The sequence below is a fragment of the Rana temporaria genome, chromosome 12, assembly GCF_905171775.1.
Source record: "Rana temporaria chromosome 12, aRanTem1.1, whole genome shotgun sequence".
Lineage (NCBI taxonomy): Eukaryota > Metazoa > Chordata > Amphibia > Anura > Ranidae > Rana > Rana temporaria.
In genome coordinates this window covers 105163264-105178443 of record NC_053500.1, presented here as the reverse complement: position 1 = coordinate 105178443, position 15180 = coordinate 105163264, and the positions used below count along the sequence as shown (strand labels likewise).

The window sequence follows — 15180 nt, the reverse complement described above, 5'->3', positions numbered from 1 at the left end:
CGTAAATCCGCCCGGCGCAAGCCCGCCTAATTCAAATGGGGCGGGGACCATTTAAATTAGGCGCGTTCCCGCGCCGAACGTACTGCGCATGCTCCGTCCCTAAAATTTTCCGACGTGCATTGCGCTAAATGACGTCGCAAGGACGTCATTGGTTTCGACGTTAACGTAAATGGCGTCCAGCGCACCCTGTGGGCACCCTGTAATTTCCATTGCCAGCATGAAGGCAGATGCAGGAGATATCACAAGAGTGTGAACAAGGCCTAAATGATATCCGTATTCCCCTAAAATGATCCATACGCAACCACTTAATGACCCTGTAATCATTTTTCATGAAAATGTTTCCGACTGTGTTCCTCTGCTTCGTAATAACATCCCTTGTGAGCTCCCAAACCTCTATTTTTTCCTCTCACTTCAATTCGTTTGGATCGAGCAGTGCACCTTAGTTGGGGTCATGTGCCTTGCTCTATACACACTAGTAATCCCATAAGCGTTCATCATGGGAACAAGCAAAAGAGGGTGGCTAAGTTCCTACAGACAGTGGGACCATGGAGAGCGAATGTAGACTCTCTAACAGGAAGTCAGATTACAGCACCAAAGAAGAAGGAATTTGGAGATTTGGAGTGTAAAAGAAAGTAGGGCTGTGGAAATTAACTATTAATTCCTCGATTAATCGTTAATTTTTTGATCGACCAAAATTCTTTTGATCGGTACTCACCTCTCCCCCAGCTTCCAGGTCTTCAGGGAGTTCCGTCGGAGATCCGGTGACGTCACGGACACCGGAGGGGCTTGCCATGTCCATCTGAAGGGCTCCTTTGCTGTGCCTTCATATCTGCATGCCGGCGGGACCTTACTATCTGCCACACGCAAGGGCTGTTACACTTCCCTCTATAAACCTGGGATTCTACAACCATCCACTGGGAGTTGTGATAGTTCCCTTCACAGGACATCTACATGCCGACGGACTGATGATAACCCCTCCTCATATTGATTCAGCAGTGGTATCGTTGTACACATTTGTATACCAGTATCATACTTAGCTACATGTTTTTATGACTGCTTCTGCTACCGTTTGGCATGAGGCCTCGTACACATGACCATTTTCCTTGACAGAATCCATCAAGAAACTTGGTGGCAGAGCTTTTTTGCCGAGGAAAGCGGTCGTGTGTACGTTTTTCATCGAGGAAACTGTTGAGGAACTCGACGAGAAAAAAAGAGAACAAGTTCTCTTTTTCCTCGACGGGAGTCTCAATTTCCTCATTGTGTTTCCCGTCGGGCTGGTTTTCGACGAGAAACACGTTCGTGTGTATGCTAAGAAACCCGCGCATGCTCAGAATAAAGTATGAGACGGGAGCGCACCTTCGGTAAAAGTAGCGTTTGTAATAGAGATACCTCATTCGTCACGCTGTAACAGACTGAAAAGCGCGAATCGTCTCTTACCAAACTTTTACTAACACGCAGTAACATGAGATTAGCAAAAGCAGCCCCAAGGGTGGCGCCAGTGGAATCGAACTTCCCCTGCCGTCGTATGTGTTGTACGTCACCGCGTTTGAGAACGAGGAGATTTGGTCTTGACAGTGCGTACGCAAAGCAAGCTTGTCAAGTTTCTCCACAAGCCTGACAAGGAACTCGTCGAGGAAAACGATGTTTCATTTACAACGAGTTCCTCGGTCGTGTGTACGAGGCTTTACTCGCACCATTTTTACAGTTTATGTAGCTACATCGATTTTATCCCCAGTGCAATATTTATTTTGTTACCTACTTGAAGACTATAAAAGTTTTAAAGCTATTCCCATTGAGCGCTGCCTTTGTGTGTTTTTTGTATCCTGCTATCTATTTTTCCAGTGGTTGGTAGCTGCACTGGGAATCAGCCAGCAAAGAGATCAGCTAAAAGTAGTTGGATCTGTATGTTCGTTATAATTAATCGAAAATAGCTGATCGATAAAAAAAAACAAAAAACGATTAATTGAACACGAAAATTGTAATCAGTAACAGCCCTAATAGAAAGGACTTAAGATAATAATACATACTTGAATACAGTGGCGACCCATCCATTAGGGCCCCCCTATCCATGCGTCCAGCCCCCTAATCTACACGCAGGGTGCCGGAAGCATGGTATACAATTTTTTTTTTTTAAGCACGTGATTAGAGCCAGAGGCTCTAACAGGCTTTAAAAAAGTGTGGGCTCAGGGCGCAGAGCACTGCGTCCTGAGCCCACCCAGTTGTGTGACAATAGCGAACGAATATTTCTCTACTGTCACACTGATCCTCCTCCCAGCCAATCAGAAAGCAGGTCTTGAGACATGTCACCGGATTGGCTGAAAGGACAGGTGATCCAATTGGACGCCTAGGAGAAGGAAGGAGGAGCCGCGCGGTGGAAGGTGCCGTGATGCAAAGGAGGTGCGATGGAAGCCGCTGCCGCCCGTAGGAGTGCCGCCCGCAACCTAGATGGGGTAAGTGCGGGGCTGGATGACCAACTGACCACCAGCCACCACTACTTAAATAGAATTTTTTAAAACCAGTGTTTAATTTAACATTTTTTTATACAGTATATTTTAGAACAAAGGTATCTGTAATCAATACAATACAATACTGTATATAATATAATTTTCATTCAATAATAACAATATAATAATAACAAATTTATATTCACATCTACAGTAAAACCTTGGTTTGAGAGCGTTTTGCAAGACGAGCAAAATTTTGATTATAAATTTTACTTCATATACAAGCGATGTCTTTGTATACAAGTAGCGTCATGTCACAACTAAGTATAAAAGAGAAGAGAGGCGCCTCTAAGAGCCGGTTCACACAGGGGCGACTCGTCAGGCGACTTAGTCGCCTGAAAAGTCGCGCTCCGCTCTGTACTATGGAACCATTCTAATAGGAGTGACTCAAGTCGCTCCGACTTAGAAAAAAGTTCCTGTTCTACTTTGGGACGACTTCAGGGCGACTTGCATTGATACAGAAGTCATTTTGCAAGTCGCCTCTAAAGTCGTGGGAGATCCCCTTGACAAGTCGTGCTGCCCCAGTGTGAACCGGCTCTTAGTGTAGCAATATGGTTACATTTAATGAAAGTACAACATTTAGCAACTTATTGCTACACTTAGAGGCGCCTCTCTTCTCTTTTATACTCTGTAGCTTCTGCTGGATTTTTCTTTTAACCACTTGAGACCCCTTAACTGCCGGGAGGACGTCCCTGGACGTCCTATTTACATTCCCCGCGCGCTGCCGAGGGCGTGCAGCGTGGAAAAACTGTGCCCGGCGTGTCACGTGATGCTGATGCACGTGCCTGGTGGCCGCGATGTCAGCCAGGTACCCGCGATCGGCAATGACAGAGCAAGGACGTGGAGCTGTGTGTAAACACATAGCTCCACGTCCTGTCAGGGAGAGAGGAGACCGATGCTGTGTCCCTTGTACATAGGGACACAGATCGGTCACCTCCCCCAGTCAGTCCCCTCCCCCCACAGTAAGAATCACTCCCAGGGAATACATTTAACCCCTTCCTCGCCCCTTAGTGTTAACCCCTTCCCTGCCAGTGACATTTATACAGTAATCCGTGCATTTTGATAGCACTGTTCACTGTATAAATGTAAATGGTCCCAAAATAGTGTCAAAAGTGTCCGATATGTCCGCCGCAATATCGCAGATCGCCGCCATTACTAGTAAAAAAAGATCATAAATCTATCCCCTATTTTGTAAGTGCTATAACTTTTGCGCAAACCAGACAATATACGCTTATTGCGATTTTTTTTTTCTTAACAAAAAATATGTAGTAGAATACGTATTGACCTAAATTGAGGAAAACAGTTTTTTTTTTGTTTGTTTTTAAATGGGATATTATTATAACAAAAAGTAAAAAAATATTGTGTTTTTTTCCAAATTTTCTGTCTTTTTTTGTTTGTAGCGCAAAAAATAAAAACCGCCGAGATGATCAAATACCACCAAAGGAAAGCTCAGTTTGTGGGAAAAAAATGGTAAAAATATAATTTGGGTACAGTGTTGCATGGCCGCGCAATTGTCATTCAAAATGCGTCAGCGCTGAAAGCTGAAAATTGGTCTGGGTGGGAAGGGGATTTAAAGCGGAGTTCCGGCCACAATTTCACTTTTTAAATATAAATACCCCTGTAATACACAAGCTTAATGTATTCTAGTAAAGTTAGTCTGTAAACTAAGGTCCGTTTTGTTAGGTTGTTACAGCATTTAGACACTTTATAAAATAGAAATTGACTGGGGCCATCTTAAGTGTGGGCATCATGAAGCCAGACTGTATGACTTCCTGGATTTCAGCCTTGCAGATCTCGCACATGCTCAGTGCTGCACAAGCTGTCAGATCAGGTTTCAGCACCTGTGCTGTCCAAGTCACATGATTCTTTGAGACTGGGGAGTGCACAGACTCCTGGAAAGTTACACCGACTACATTCCCAGGAGTCTGTGCGGTGTAGGTTGGGAAGCATTAAGCACCTAGGTGCAGGAAGTGGGAAGATTAACTATTCTGCCTAGCAACAACACTTTGAAGGCATTTAAAAAAAAAAAAAAAATCGTAAAGGACTAATGACATTTTTTTAAAACTACTGATGTAATGTTATATTTATGGGTGGAACTCCACTTTAAGTGCCCAGTAAGGAAGTGGTTAATTACACAACCTGGTCACATTGCTATAATCTCTTTATATGGACTATAAACTGAAGGACCTATGAATAAATGGTTGCGGAACAAATCATTTGACTTTCCATTATTTCTTATGGGTACTTTGATATACAAGCGCTTTGGATTACAAGCATGTTTCTGGAACAATTTATGCTCACAATCAAAGGTCTTACTGTACTTTGAAAAGTTTCCACCACTATCCAGCCGTCTGGTATGGTGCAGAAGAGGCCATATGAATGTTCACAAGGCGCCTGGTCTGGAAAAGGTTACGCTCGCTATATTAAAACACGCATGGCCATTAGTCATGTAATGCAGCCGCTCAGGTTACATACAACCAGAGAGAGATTGTACTGAACCGATAAGGCTCATATTAGTCAGAGATGTGTATAATGGCAGGAAAGGGGAAATAGATCCGTGAAGAATGAATGGATTACGCAGCTGTTAGAAAATAATAAGATTATGGAAAATGATTGACTCCTCTCCCTCCTTGCATTACTGGTGTGTTGTGCTCTTTTGTAGGCTCACCTGCCTCTTCTCCCTCTCGCTTGTTCTAGGTTTTTTTGCCTCTGTGCCACAGGTCATGAGCTAGGTTGCAAGATGCCTATCCCTGGAACAGAGACAAAAAAAAGTCAGCGGAGAGGCAGAAGTAGGGAAGGGGTGGGGATTGCAGGAAAACGAAGGAGAAGGAAGGAGGAAAACAGGATTAGGAGGAGGAGGGTAGATCGAGGGTCGGAGGGGGAATGTAACATGGAAAGAAGAGGAGGGCGATTCAAGAAATGAGCCGGAGGAAATTAAAGTTCTAGGGGAGTGAGCTTAGCAATGACAGAGGAATGGTTCATAGGGAAAACAAGAATGACTCTGCAGAATATTTATATATACACTACAATTTATCATCCTGTGAAAGCAGGAAACTCCGGAGGAAATGCTGCAACATTGAAACCAGAGGTGAACCCAGATTAAATTAGATTTGTAGTCTTTTTATTTAAATATATTTCCCTTTAAAGCGGAGGTTCTGCCAATTTTTTTTTAAAAGCCAGCAGCTACAAATACTGCAGCTGCTGACTTTTAAAATATGGACACTTGCCTGTCCAGCACACCCGCGATGTCGGCAGTTGAGGCCGAGCAATCGTTCGCCCCTCGGCTGCACCCGCCGCCATCCTCGGTGAGGGAATCGGGAAGTGAAGTGTTGCGGCTTCACTGCCCCATTCCCTACTGCACATGGGCGAGTAGAGCAGCGTCACTGGTCCCCGCTCTCTCTTGGGATCAGTGCATTTCCCAGAAGACAGCGGGTAGGAGTGGGGGCTGCCGCAGGAGAGTATTCCCGGAAGTGGGTGCAAATACCTGTCTTAGACAGGTATCTGCACCCCCCTCCCCCTGAAAGGTGCCAAATATGAGACCGGAGGGAGGGAGGGTTACGAAAAGCAGAAGTTCCATTTTTGGGAGGAACTCCGCTTTAAGGGCCCATTCACACCAGGAATTGGGTGTAAATCACACAGAATCGTGTTGCTGTGCAAGTCACAAGCAGTTCTGTGCAGTGGGATTTAAAAATTGCACCGCACCAATAGTAGTGCATGCACTACTTTTGGAAATGCACTGCAACTGGATCGCATGGTACAATCGCACTGTGATTGCGACCTGCGTTTGCGCTGACACCTACTGCAGGTCACGAGGCCAGCGCAGTTTGAATGAGGTGCAGGAATGCAGGTTTCCCACACCACATAGTGTCAATGGGCCCCAAGTTATATTTACTGTATAGTTCAGTGCAAATGTTTGATGTGTTTTATGGATAAAGGCAATAATAAAGTGTATATAAACTCTATCAATAAATTGATCTTATTTGCTCCCTTTTAGTCTGTTAAACCGCAACTCTAGGAAACCTAAAAACTCTCCCTTGTGTAGCGCTACCCCCGAAGGAGCCGCTGGTTGATTTGGGAATCGGCCTACTAAGTTACCCTGGCAGTGTCTAGGGGTGTAACTGTGAGATTAGCAACAGTGAGTGGAAAGTCCAGACATCCAATAAAGAGTTTTCAATGCTTTATTACCCAGGCCAAACACGGCCAACATCAACACAATTTAGGAAGGACAAAGTTGATGAAGGAAGAAAAGAGAACCATGCGGTATCAGGCCTGGATAAAGAGCTGAGCAATACACTGCTCTGCATTGAACCAATTGCGTCACACGTCGCCACTCTACTCGGAGTGGGTGAAGTGCCCCCGGACAGACCCCTAAAATGGACCTGGCAGCCGGAGCGTCACTCTAGATCAGGGGTGGGCAATTATTTTTTCGATGGGGCCACATGAGAAACTAAAAATATTTTGGAGGGCCGGGCCAAAAGGCTAAACTCAATACTGCATAAAATCAATTGTATTTCTTTATAAAAAGCAGTAAATATCATTGTTGGACAACTGGTACGAGTACTTGTTATAGACATGGCACAGGAGGGGGACAGAGGCTGGGGACATGGCACAGGAGGGGGACAGAGGCTGGGGACATGGCACAGGAGGGGGACAGAGGCTGGGGACATGGCACAGGAGGGGGACAGAGGCTGGGGACATGGCACAGGAGGGGGACAGAGGCTGGGGACATGGCACAGGAGGGGGACAGAGGCTGGGGACATGGCACAGGAGGGGGACAGAGGCTGGGGACATGACACAGGAGGGGGACAGAGGCTGGGGACATGGCACAGGAGGGGGACAGAGGCTGGGGACATGGCACAGAAGGGGGACAGAGGCTGGAGACATGGCACAGGAGGGGGACAGAGGCTGTGGACATGGCACAGGAGGGGGACAGAGGCTGGGGACATGACACAGGAGGGGGACAGAGGCTGGGGACATGGCACAGGAGGGGGACAGAGGCTGGGGACATGGCACAGGAGGGGGACAGAGGCTGGGGACATGGCACAGGAGGGGGACAGAGGCTGGGGACATGGCACAGGAGGGGGACAGAGGCTGGGGACATGGCACGGGAGGGGGACAGAGGCTGGGGACATGGCACAGGAGGGGGACAGAGGCTGGGGACATGGCACAGGAGGGGGACAGAGGCTGGGGACATGACACAGGAGGGGGACAGAGGCTGGGGACATGGCACAGGAGGGGGACAGAGGCTGGGGACATGGCACAGAAGGGGGACAGAGGCTGGGGACATGGCACAGGAGGGGGACAGAGGCTGTGGACATGGCACAGGAGGGGGACAGAGGCTGGGGACATGACACAGGAGGGGGACAGAGGCTGGGAACATGACACAGGAGGGGGACAGAGGCTGGGGACATGACACAGGAGGGGGACAGACGCTGGGGACATGACACAGGAGGGGGACAGACACTGGGGACATGACACAGGAGGGGGACAGACGCTGGGGACAGGCAGCCACTGTTTAATCAATAACAATTGATTAAACAGTGGCTGCATGTGATGGCACAGTGGCTGCGTGTGATGGCACAGTGGTTGCGTGTGATGGCACAGTGGTTGCGTTTGATAGGCACAGTGGCGACAATTGATGGCACAGTGGCTGCGTTTGATGGCATGGCACAGTGGCTGTGTTTGATTGCACAGTGGATTTTTAGGAATGTAAATATGACTCGTTTACAAGAGCCTTCAAGAAAGTGCACAAATTAGAAAGATAAGCGTGAATATGATTTCAAAAGACAACTTCTGTCCTGAATTGTTGCCCCCTCCATGCATATAAAAAACGAGAAAGTATGAAAAAGTACTTTGTCAGTTACAGGACTAGTGGATACCAAGTGATATAAAGGCCAATTGATTTGTATAGTGCAACTGTAATACATATAAATGTATTGTTACTCAGAGCATTTAGATATCAACACTAACATGATAAATTGACTAACAAACATTAGGTGCCCACCAACGTAACATACTGTAACTCATGTTATCAACCATTTACTGTTCTATTTGGGACCTTTGGTACAATGTATTTATCAAAAATGTTAAAAGGGATTTTAATAGTTCATCATTTTATCATATTAATTAACTGTTACAAGCTAATTTTACAGCAGAAATATGGATAACATACAATATATCTTCCTCATTAACATACAACAGTTGTTTCACGACTTCATACATAACCTCACAATTATCTATTATAAATGTATCACTATGCAATAGCCGTTATATTATACATATTTATCAATTGTGTATCTGCAAGCAGTTGCTAGTCACACTTGAGCATATCAAATTTACTGGTGTTTTATTTATCTGCCGCCGGAATTTGCCGCTCCCTCCTAGGTGCCGCCTGGTCCCATTGGGTCCCATGGACGGGCCGGCTCTGGCCCGGAGCACTCGCCCCTCCCGCCCCTGCCTTGTACCGGCCCTGCCTACTGTTATCATCGCGGCGGGGAACAGCTGTTTTCCCCGCTGCGCATAGACACTCCCCCTTGGACGGATCTGTCCAATCGCGAGCAAGGGGGAGTGTCTATGTGACTCCCCCTTGCTCGCGATTGGACAGATCCGTCCAAGGGGGAGTGTCTATGCGCGGCGGGGAAAACAGCTGTTCAAACAAACGCTGTCTGTATAGTTCCCCGCCGCGGTGATTAATGTAGCAGCTGCGGCGGCGGCGATTTCGGCGGCGGCGGATTAAAAGGTCCGCCGGGCCGTATACGGCCCGCGGGCCGTAGTTTGCCCAGGTCTGCTCTAGATAATACTGGGAGGAACAGGTCTCTCACACAGACCTGTCTCTAGAGCCCATGCCACAGGCAAATTTTAATAGAGGACTTGAATGAATAAGGACAGAGGACCCTCCCAGTAGACTTTTCTGTAAATGGTCCCCGGATGACAGCAAGCATACCTGTCAGTGGTCCGGACACCCGATCCCAGTCTGGGATTCTGTCAATAGGCCTTGGAACCCAGTGGAACGCTGAGGTCCCTTCTCTCATCAGGATGAGGTTTGCTGCAAAGTTCAGCTCTGGCCAGGTGGGCCGCGCCGGCGGGGTCCATGGATGTGCGTACCCTGAAGGTGGGTACCGCACCTGGAACGGGGACCCCGCCAAGAAGAAGAAAACACATGACCTCCCTCACAGATATACCCTATGCCAGCATGCCCCGCGAGGGAAAACATCCTCTAATTGGCTGCTGAGAGAAGATCTGCTCTGCCAAAACCCCTCTGGCGCCAGCTGCCGGCCAGGGGTGGCATTGCACTCCCTGACCGCAAACTGACCCAGTGGACATTTCTAGAATGACAGAGGTCCTGAATTTAAACAAACACTGGAAGGGAGCAAGGTAACTCTCCCTTCCCCACCAAATTTAGGCGTAGTGCCCATGCTGTAAGCAAGGGGGCGCAACACTTGTATAAGGCCCCTTTGACACCAGTGGATGGATTGGGTCCGCCTGTCTGATAGGACCACCCATTGCATTCTATGGAGTGGCGGATGACAGCAGATATGTGTCCGCTGTCACCTGCCGGCATCCAATCCGATCTGGTCCACTAAAAACAGACATGCAGTATGTTTCCATCCAACCGCCCCATAGAGAGCAGCGTAGCATAGCGGACACAGACCTGTCATCCGCCTGCTCAGTGGGGGATTCCCCACTGAGCAAGCGGATTTGATGGACAGATTCCGTGTGAAAGGCCAGCACTGCAAGTTTTGTTATTAGGTTTAGATACACTTTAACCACTTCCTTACTGGGCACTTAAACCCCCTTCCTGCCCAGAGGGCTTTTTGCGATTCGGCACTGCGTCGCTTTAACTGACAATTGCGCGGTCGTGCGACGTGGTTCCCAAACAAAATTGACGTCCTTTTTTTTCCACAAATAGAGCTTTCTTTTGGTGGTATTTGATCACCTCTGCGGTTTTTATTTTTTGCGCTTTTTTTTTAATCCTCAGTCTAGGCCGATACGTATTCTACATATTTTTAGTAAAAAAAAAAAAAAAAAATCGCAATAAGCGACTGGTTTGCGCAAAAGTTATAGCGCCTACAAAATAAGGGACAGAATTATTTTTTTTTATTATTTTTTTTTACTAGTAATGGCGGCGATCTGCGATTTTTATTGCGACTGCGACATTATGGCAGACACATCGGACACTTTTGACACATTTTTGGCACCATTCACATTTATACTGCAATCAGTGCTATAAATATGCACTAATTACTGTATAAATGTGACTGGCAGGGAAGGGGTTAACACTAGGGGGTGAGGGAGGGGTTAAATGTGTACCCTGAATTGTGTTCTAACTGTGGGGGAAGGGGGGTGACTGGGGGGGGGGGGGGGTGACCGATCTGTGTCTCTATGTACAAGAGACACAGATCCGTCTCCTCTCTCCCTGACAGCACCGCTGTCCTCGAGAGCCGGCAATGAGAAATGATCTCATATGTAAACATATGAGATCATCTCTCATTGGCCGCACAGATCGCCTAGCAAACGGCCACTCCGATTGGCCGTTCACGGCGATCTGTGATTGGCTGTGTCCAAGGGACACGGCCAGCACAGCAGTTCCCTGCTGCGCGCTGGGGAGCGCGCGGAACGAGCAAAGGGGCGGACGTCAATTGACGTCGCCTCAGAGAAGTAGAACCACCCTGCGGCCGTCAATAGTCGTACGGCCGTCGGGAAGTGGTTAAACTCCTCATGCCCACGCTATAGTAGAAAGACGGCTACAGCACGGGCCTAAATTGTCCATGTACGTCCTCCCGAGCATTCGCTGCCTGCATGCTCTGTGATCAGTGAATCAATGAGACTCAGCTGATCACAAATCGTAATAAGTGGCTGATCTCTGCCCCTTACCATGTGATCAACTGAGTCAATGACAGCTGATCACGTGATGTAAACAGAAGATCGTAATATGCTTTTTTTTCCCCCCTAATGCTGACAGCGTGAGAAAAAAAAAGAAGCAGTTTACCCACTTCTGTCAGAGGGACATCAGTGCCCAATTGTGCATATCAGTGCTGCCTATCAGAGCCCACCAGTGCCACCTATTAGTGCCCATCAGTGCTATCAATCAGTGCTGCCTATCAGTGTCACCTATAAGTCCTGCCTATCATTGCCACCCATCAGTGCCCCTCAGTGCTACCTACCAGTACCCACCAGCCCTGCCTCATCATTGCCCATCAGTGCCACCTATCAGTGCAGCCTCATCATTGCCCATCAGTGCCACCTATCAGTGCCCATCAGTGCGGCATCATCAGCGCACAGCAATGAAGGAGAAAAATTACCTGTTTATAACAAACTTTGAAACTGTTTTTGTTTCTTTTTTTAACTTTTGTTTTTAACGCCATCGGCGGTGTTCAGTGGCTCGGTTCTCAGCGCAGAACACCTAGGCAAGTATAATGGAGGGGAAAAAAAAAACACAAACCCTTACTTCTCCTTTAAAACAGTGTTCTGCTGAAAAATTAAAAGTCAGCAGCTGCAAATAAAGAATATCTCCTAAACCTGTATTGTTTAGGAGATATTCCCCTCGCAATGCGCCGCTGACTGCAGCGGCGCATGCGCAGCGGGGATCCTCGGCTAGAGGCCCAGCAGCCGCCGGACCTTGCCGGAATGAAGTCTCCCGCACGCATGCGCGGGAGTGACGACATCGCCACTCCAGCCAATCACAGCGCTGGAGTGGCGATACCCGGAAGACATGCCGAGGCAAGATGACATCTCGCTCGGCGTGGACCAGGTAAATTCTACACACCTCGTTCCAAGGTAAGTATTTCATAATGAGCTACTATGCAGTGCATAGTAGCTCATTATGCCTTTTGCCTTTCAGGTGTAAAAAAAAAAAAAAATAGTTGCGGGTATACAACCGCTTTAACCGCAAACCCATGCGAGGGCCGTGTCTGCCTGTAAGGAAATGCAAGGGTGTTCCGTCACGTAGGGTTGCCACATCATCCCTTTAATCCAGGACATACAGTGAGGAAAAAAAGTATTTGAACACCCTGCTATTTTGCAAGTTCTCCCACTTGGAAATCATGGAGGGGTCTGAAATTGTCATCGTAGGTGCATGTCCACTGTGAGAGACATAATCAAAAAAAAAAAATCCAGAAATCACAATTTATGATTTTTTAACTATTTATTTGTATGATACAGCTGCAAATAAGTATTTGAACACCTGTCTATCAGCTAGAATTCTGACCCTCAAAGACCTGTTAGTCTGCCTTTAAAATGTCCACCTCCACTCCATTTATTATCCTAAATTAGATGCACCTGTTTGAGGTCATTAGCTGCATAAAGACACCTGTCCACCCCATACAATCAGTAAGAATCCAACTACTAACATGGCCAAGACCAAAGAGCTGTCCAAAGACACTAGAGACAAAATTGTACACCTCCACAAGGCTGGAAAGGGCTACGGGGAAATTGCCAAGCAGCTTGGTGAAAAAAGGTCCACTGTTGGAGCAATCATTAGAAAATGGAAGAAGCTAAACATGACTGTCAATCTCCCTCGGACTGGGGCTCCATGCAAAATCTCACCTCGTGGGGTCTCAATGATCCTAAGAAAGGTGAGAAATCAGCCCAGGACTACACGGGAGGAGCTGGTCAATGACCTGAAAAGAGCTGGGACCACCGTTTCCAAGGTTACTGTTGGTAATACACTAAGACGTCATGGTTTGAAATCATGCATGGCACGGAAGGTTCCCCTGCTTAAACCAGCACATGTCAAGGCCCGTCTTAAGTTTGCCAATGACCATTTGGATGATCCAGAGGAGTCATGGGAGAAAGTCATGTGGTCAGATGAGACCAAAATAGAACTTTTTGGTCATAATTCCACTAACCGTGTTTGGAGGAAGAAGAATGATGAGTACCATCCCAAGAACACCATCCCTACTGTGAAGCATTGGGGGTGGTAGCATCATGCTTTGGGGGTGTTTTTCTGCACATGGGACAGGGCGACTGCACTGTATTAAGGAGAGGATGACCGGGGCCATGTATTGCGAGATTTTGGGCAACAACCTCCTTCCCTCAGTTAGAGCTTTGAAGATGGGTCGAGGCTGGGTCTTCCAACATGACAATGACCCGAAGCACACAGCCAGGATAACCAAGGAGTGGCTCTGTAAGAAGCATATCAAGGTCTCCAGACCTAAACCCAATAGAGAATCTTTGGAGGGAGCTCAAACTCCGTGTTTCTCAGCGACAGCCCAGAAACCTGACTGATCTAGTGAAGATCTGTGTGGAGGAGTGGGCCAAAATCCCTCCTCCAGTGTGTGCAAACCTGGTGAAAAACTACAAGAAACGTTTGACCTCTGTAATTGCAAACAAAGGCTAATGTACCAAATATTAACATTGATTTTCTCAGGTGTTCAAATACTTATTTGCAGCTGTATCATACAAATAAATAGTTAAAAAAATCATACATTGTGATTTCTGGATTTTTTTTTTTATTATGTCTCTCACAGTGGACATGCACCTACGATAACAATTTCAGACCCCTCCATGATTTCCAAGTGGGAGAACTTGCAAAATAGCAGGGTGTTCAAATACTTATTTTCCTCACTGTATGAATTACACAGGTTCTGAGGCTGATTTAATGCAGATAGGCCCCCAAGTGAGTTTAATTACCACCTTAATCAGCCACAGAACCTGTGTAAATAATGTGTGTCCTGAATTAAAGGGATGAGGTGGCAACACTAGTTCCGTGCAACCCCATTTTAAGAACACCACCCTCCCCCCGCCGTGGTTGCAGGAAAGAAATTTGATCTTTGTATGACCAGCCTAACAGATGTTACATTACAGTAGCTTCTCAAAAGAGGCAGAGTTCCTTAAAGTGGTATTAAGCCCAAAAGAAAACATATTGCAGCTTACCAATTCTTAGATGTGATGGCTGCATTAGTTTACGTTTTAGACTTTATTTCTTTTATCCTCACTTGGTGATCTGGTCAGTAAGTCTGTTTTTCATCAGACTAATCTCCCCTGCAAACGTTTCAATTTGAGTGTTGAGACCAACCATTTACCAGATAGGGGTGCTTACAATGATCAGATTTAATTTTTTCATGTAAAAACTTTATCCCAAAATAGAAAACTCATACATCTAACACCCCCTCCCCCAGACTGCTAATGCTGCTGTCAAAAGGTGCCACTGTGCGCCTTCATCCAGAGTGGAGACACTAATGCAAGAGGCATGCTACTAGCCAGATCACCAGGTAAAAACATAGGGGAAAAAAGCCTAAAAACAAAAAAACAATGCAGCCATTACATCTAAGGATTGGTAGGTTGCAATATATTACATTTTTGGTTTTAGGTTTAATACCACTATCATTTCTAGTTAGAGCATTTAATGAACTTAGCTTAATGATTTTTAAATATTGTTTAAATGAATAAAAAAGAAAAAAATATTTACAGTAAATATATTACAAAACATTCATAAGAAAAGTGAAATGCAGCCAAGCAGAGTCCACCAGGTCTTTGGTACAGCGCAGGGTTCGGATCACTTGAAAATTAAGTTCAATCTGAACTAATTATTCCAAAGAGGCAGGGGCATACGTACAGGGGGTCGCAGGAGTCGCCATCACAACCGGACCCCATGCTGCAGTACCCGGCAAGAAGAAAGGTACAGTACTGTCGTTTTTCTTTAAAAGGCCATCTATGTACGTTATGTGTGTGTTTT

General features: G+C 46.5%; 1 protein-coding gene across 2 annotated transcripts in view; it reads right to left on the bottom strand.

Annotated features, from left to right (window-relative positions):
- The window catches only part of SLC16A5 (solute carrier family 16 member 5), a 140741-nt gene that overhangs the window by 104585 nt on the left and 20976 nt on the right, over positions 1–15180 (bottom strand). The window contains exon 2 of one of the 2 annotated variants that reach the window (XM_040330073.1): positions 5173–5254. The exons of the other annotated variant lie outside the window; for it this stretch is intronic. The gene's annotated coding sequence lies outside the window, so the exon portion shown is untranslated. The remainder of the gene's footprint in view (positions 1–5172; positions 5255–15180) is intronic. 2 annotated transcript variants of the gene reach the window in all.